A 6,427-nucleotide genomic window follows, 5' to 3' on the forward strand; every position below is an offset into this window, starting at 1 on the left:
GGTTCAGGAACCCCCACAGTGCCCACCCAGGTTCCTTTCCTTCTCACGTGGGGAGTGGTCCCCTGGGTGTCCCTGAGGTCACCCGCGCTGAGCTGGGTCCCCAACTGCCCCGTGCATATGCCCAACAGCACCGTGGGCCCCGCTCTCCTGGGCAGTTAGTTCCCAGGAGAACGCGCCATCCTGCAGCCTGGCTGGACCACCGAGGGCCTGGTTCCAGGGTCCCGGGTGGAGGGCGAGCCCCTTCGGGGGCCGGTCCCCTGGACCACCCTTGTGCTCAGGCCTGATTCCTGGGGCGGAGGGGAAGTCCCTCTCCCCCTCCCTCCCTCCTGTTCCGGGCACCGGGAGCAGACGTCTCACTTCCCACCAGGGTGACACGGTGGCGCTGACCTCCGCCCGGGCCTGGGCAAGTCCTTGGCTGGCTGAGCCTTCCCTCCTGGAGGCCGCTTGGCCTCTGCTGGTCTCCTCACAGACATACTTCTGGGAACTGGCCCGAGGGAAATGGCCCTCAAACGGGAAACAGGGAGGCCCTGTCCAGAGGGACCTCCTGTGGCCTCTACAACAGGACACCAGGGCTCTGGGCGCGTCCGTGGGGTCGGAACGGATTCCAGAATGGAGACACCCTTTGTCCACAGGGACACACTCAGGGACAGTGCTGAGCCCACGTGCTGACACCCAAGGGGAGAGTGAAGGCCAAGGACTCCCTGACCCCAGGCTGTCCTGCTGCTATGTCCCCAGGGCCCTCCCAGTCCAGGGCTCCTCTGGACCTCGGGCCTTGTTTTCCAGACTGAAGCCTGACACCTGAAGGTGCATTTCCATCTGGGGTGATCTGTGGGTTCTGGAGCAAAGAGAAGGAAGTGGGAAGAAGGACGGGAGGGAGCGGCCCTGGGAGGCAGAGCCCGGGCAGGGAGTTGGTCTTTTTCAAATCAAAAGCCTGTTGGCAGCTCCCACAGCACAGCCCCTTCCCAGGACTGAGGCAGGGTGTTTATTTATCCTCCAAGTCTTTAAAAAGTTCTTTATTTTATTGCAAAAGCCATACACACTCGTTGTTTAAAACCAAACATCACAGAATTGTATAAACTGAAATCCCTGCTGCCCCTCCTCCTCTCCCGAGAGAGCGCCTTGGTTGTCTGTGGTTTTTTTTTTCTTTTAGATATTTTCTACTTCAAACGTCCCCCCACCAAAAAAAAAAAAAAGAAAAAAAAAAAAGAAAAAAAAAACTTTTTCCTCCTCTTTGTAGCTACAGGATACAGTGAAAAATAAAATGTGTCCTGGGCACGGTGGGGCCCGCCTGTAACCCCAAGCCACTCAACAGGCTGAGGCAGAGGACCCCACGTTGCAGGCCAGCCTGGGCCACTCGGTGAGACCCTGTCGGGGATGTGGCTCAGCGGTAGGGCACCCCTGGGCCGTCCGGGACCTCACCTGGAGGCTGGATGGGCCAGCAGCCATGGTCACATGGAAACCTTAAGCACTGGGGGCCGCCTGGGCGTTCTGTTCCACCCCGTCCCCTTCCGTTCCATTTCATCACACAGAGGGTGGCTGTGGTGACTCAGTCCAGGGACCTTGTGCCCCTGCAGGGGACCTGTGGAGACCTGGCTGCAGCCCCGGGCTGGCTGGGCAGGTACTCGCGGTTTCTCTTCTGGAACTCGGCTTTGCATCCAAGGCCTTCAGGGCCACCTTCCGTGGCGCTCCCAGCCTGAGCAGGCGGGGCCCGAGCGGTTCATGCCACGTTCTTTGTGTGTGTGTGTGGGGGGGGCACTAGGGACAGAACCGGGGACGTGCCCCACGACTGGCCCCACGACTGGCCCCACGACTGCGCCCCACGACTGGCCACACCGACTGGCCCCACCGACTGGCCCCACGACTGGCCCCACGACTGGCCCCACCGACTGGCCCCACGACTGGCCACCACGACTGGCCCCACGACTGGCCCCACGACTGGCCCCAGCACTTCGTACCCTATCGTGAGACAGGTTCCTGCTCATTGCCCAGGTGCCCTTGGACCTGAGAGCCTCTGCCTCACTTCCCGGTCACTGGGCCCTGGCCGTGTCCCTGGCCACCAGGTGCTCTTCCTCTTGAGCAGGCTTCCGGGAGGTACCGCCTGCTCCTCCTTCGCAGCCGGCGGATCCCCAGGTCAGAAGACAAGCGCCCCCTGGCCCGCCGCCCTCGGTCTGCCCTCTTTCTCTGCTGAGGGTCTGGGACAGGTCTAGGAGGGCTTTAGAAATGTCACTTCTCCTTTCTCTTCCTGTTTTGTCACTTGAGGGCTTTGGGGAAGGGGACCCTCCACGCAGACTCCCTTCTTTCTTCTTCTTTCTTCTTTCTGGATGCTGCGGAGCACTGGAGAGGAACCCGGGGGCTGGGCCGCCGAGCCCCACCCCCAGCCCCGTTTGGCTTTATTTTGAGACCGGGCCTCACTAAGTTGCTCAGGGCCTCACTAAGTTGCTCAGGGCCTTGCTAAGTTGCTGAGGCCGGCCTGGAACTTGCAATCCTCCTGACTCAGCCTCCCGAGTGGCTGGCTACCATCATCATGAAGACGGATGAATTGGCCAAGAGTGGGGGGGCACACCTGTAGCCCCAGCTATTAGGGAGGCTGAAGGCAGAGGGATCGCCAGTTGGAGGCCAGCCTCATCTACTTAATGAGAATGACTCAACAATAAAATGAAAATGGCAGGGTGGCAGCTCACGCTACAGCTCCTGCCTGGCGTGCGGGAGGCAACAGCCCCAGCCCCAGACTGCGCCCCACCAGGGCAGAGCAAAACAAAAACCCAACGCCTGAGATCCCGGACGGAAGCCGGCTACAGCGGGGGGCTGGCTCGGAGGCCTGGCGGCTTTCCCTCTCTGTGCCAGCCCAGCTCAGAGCCCAGGGCCACAAGCTCGGGAAGAGCTGTGAATGAGGGCTGAGGCCCGGCTGTCAGGCCAGGCGCCCACTGCCCTCCAAGCTCTCTCACCCTGGGCCGGAGTCCTGCCACCGGAGGGGACTTCCAGTGCCCATGTCACGGCCACTTCTTAGACCACCTTCTGGAATCGCTGGGACTGACGCCCCCAGCTGCCCAGCCCTCAGGGGGCTGGGCGATCGCAGGCGAGCAGCCCCAGACCCACCCTTCTCCACCAGGCCTTGGGGACAGAAACTGGCCCTGAACTGTGCGGGCAGCTGGTGCCCGTTTCCAGGCTGATGGACAAACACTGGGGTTGAGGTTCAAATTCCAGGAAACACACGCGGGCGCCGCAGCCCGAGCCTGGGAGAAGACCCAGAGGGGGAGTCCCTCGCGGCCCAGGGGAGGGGTGCTGGTGGGCTCACCTGGGCCTCGGCTTCCTACCGTCCAGGGAGAGATGGGCCGCGCCCTGGAGACGGCGGGGCCTTGGTGAATGTCCCAGAGAGGCTGGAACCCAGAATCTGGGGTCTGCCCAACTCTGGCACTGGCTGGTGAGGGGGGGGTCCTGCAGCTCCCAGCCCCTCTTGGGCTTCAGCTGTAAAACTGGGGGAAGCTGGTAGCACAGAGAGGCAGGGGAGGCAGGGGCTCCACAGCTCACCCAGAACTGCTTTTTTCCTGTTCTGTGGATCGTTGCTCTGGGCGAGACAGTGTTGGAGGGAAGAATCCTGAGGGTCTATGGCCTGAGAGACACAGGTCCGGGCCCTCCAGAATGCTCCTGGTGGCTGAGCATGGACTTGGAGACAGATGTCTGGTTTCAAAGCCCACTGCTAGCTGCATGATCTTGGACAACTTGCTTAACCTCTCTGGGCCTCCACTGCCAAATCTATAAAGTGGAGCTGATCATATTTCCCATACAGGGCAGTTGGGAGAACAGTGTCTGGTGGACCCTGTGACTGTTTGTTAAATAAATTTGACCCTGTGGTGGGCGCTGTCCCCCACCCCCAGTTGTGTCGAGGAATACATCAGAGGAATAAAGAAAGTCCCGCTCTATCCCAGGGACATGTGTTTCCTGGAGGTGGCAGTTTTGGAAAGAGCCAGCCTGTGGTCCCAAAGTCACAGGTGCTGGGGATGGAACCCAAGCCTGACCCACACTGGGCAAGGGCTCTTCCACTGAGCGGCACCCAGCCCCAGTTTTCACTTACTATTGACTTGTTGTCTGTCTCTGCTGCTTCTCATAGGAATTGGGACCCATACCTCACTACCCCAGTTTTAGTACCTAGGACATGTCATAGAGGGAGTAAAAGTCTCAGGGATCAGCTGGACCAGGTTCAAATATCTCCATTCGCCTTGCTGTGTGGCTTGGGGTGTGTTACTTAACTTCTCTGGGCCTCCTTTGAATAGCTGGTGGGTTGTCGTAAGGAGAACATGAGTTTATGGTGGAAAAGTGCTGCTATATTCCAGGGCCAGCACCAGTCGGGCTACAGCTTGTGTTTTTCACCACTCAGCACCTCCGATCCTCTTCCTCTCCTGGGGGCCCGCTGTCAACCCTTGCTGGGTAGGTTGTGTTCAGCAGAAACAGGCCTGCAGCCAGGTACCGCAGCCCAGGCCTGCACTGGCAGCTACTTGGGAGACTGAGGCAGGGGGATTGCAAGTTCAAGGCCAGCCTGGGCAACTCAGCGAGACCCTGTCTCAAAATATAAAAATAAAAATGGGCTGGGGATGCACTTCAGTGGTAGAGCAGCCCTGGGTTCAAGCCCCAGTACCACAAAGCAAGCAAGCAACATGCCCGCATGCACTTGACCCCTGAGGCCTGCAGAAGGACCACTGGACTCAGCATTCAGGGGTCAGCACCCCATCTGGAGAACAGCAGCTAATGGGGCTCACTCTGGGCAGGCCAGGACAGGCTCAGCCCGTGTCTGCCTGGGCTGTTTCTCCTGGGCCAGGTGAAGATGGAGGCTTAGCTAATTCAGGGAGGGTCTCCCATTCCTCCCGGCTCCCCTGGGCCTCCAGCTGGGCCCTTGTCTGTGGATGACTGCCTGCTGTCTTAGACCTCCTCCCTTGGTTGGAAGCAGGTCTCAGGCAGTCCTGGAAATAAGCATGGGGTGCCCGGTTCCCCGTGGGCTTCAGATAAACCAGAAGCAAATGTTAAGTTTAAGACTGTCCCAGGCAACCACACTGGGGACATATTACGGTTCTGCTGCATTGAGGGTGTATTTTACTAAGCAATCGTTTATCTGAAATTCAAATTTACCTGGTGCCCTGTGTGTGGCAGCCCTACCTGAGGCCTCCCTCTGCCCCATTTCAGCTCCAATTTGGCAGCAGCAGAAGCAAAGCCTTTGGGAAGGGCCAGGACCGGGCGTCGGGTCTGGGGACAGGGTGGACCTGCACCACCCCAGCAAGCCTCTGTCCTGCTGGCTGGGTTTCCCCGTCTTCCACAAAAGTCTGCTGAGAACGGATTGTGGGATGTGTGGGGAGCATGTTTTGGAAATGGAAAGCTGTTTGGAAACCCTAGTTTCCAGATTTGGTTGTAAATGGGTAACACAGACCAGTCAGTGGAGGCTGCTTCTGGCAACTGGATTCCTTTTTTGAAAATTAGTTTTTTAAACTAGCAATTTGTGTTTGTGCATGAAACATAAGAAACCAGGGGGAAAAAAATCCCTGATTCCATCACTTGGAGACAACTATTTGTAGGATTCTTGAGAAAGTTGGCGCTCTTTTCTGTATCTCCAGGATACAGAAGGGAAGCGTGGACTTCCCTTCTTCTCAACCAGGACAGAGGCTCCTGTTCTACCTTCTCTTAGGACGCCTGCTTTCCTCTCCATCTGCTGAGTGTCGTTGGGGGCCTCCCTGCTGGTGGGAAGACGGGAGCCCACTGCGGGGGTACCCACTGGGGCAGACGCTGAGGCAGGGGTCACTGACTTCCAGGGTTTTCAGTGAGGGACTGAGAAGGGACTCTGTGGTCACCGGCCACAAAGAAGCGAGGCACCTCTTGCCCGGCTGGGGCTGGATCCAGGCAAGCCCCACCCGGCCCCTCACAGAAGGTCACTGGACCCTCTGGGCCCAAGGTAGCCTCATGGGCGCAGTCACTTCCCAGATCTTGAGGTCCACTTTCCAGAAGGGGAGCCGAGCCCAGAGGTAGCCTGCCCAAGGCGCAGGGCTGTCTTTACGGAACTGAGCTTTGGGCGGGGAGGGCGGCGCGGGTCGCGGCCTGGGACTGGGGGCTCCGCGAGGTCTGCAGGAGGCCAGCGGGGGCCGGGGGGTCAGGGGCACAGGGTGGGGACTTGCGCCGGGGCAGAATCGGACGCGGGAGAACCAGGACCCGCGAGCGGGGGTCTCGGAGGTCCGCGCGAGGGCATCTGGGGTGCAACGGAGGGGGGGGTTCCAGGCGTGCCAGAGGGACTGGCAGTGACCTGGGGGGGTCGCCAGAGCGGTGAGCTATCGGAGGGCTCAGGGAAGGGCCTGTGGTGCGGACAGGGGTGCGGGGAGCGTGTAGGTGCGGCGCTGGGTGCCAGGGCCCACCCGCGCCGCAGCTGTGGGACAGGGACCCTAGCCGGGCG

This window comes from Spermophilus citellus (genome assembly GCF_964194105.1).
Source record: "Spermophilus citellus genome assembly, chromosome: 6".
In the NCBI taxonomy this organism is placed as follows: domain Eukaryota; kingdom Metazoa; phylum Chordata; class Mammalia; order Rodentia; family Sciuridae; genus Spermophilus; species Spermophilus citellus.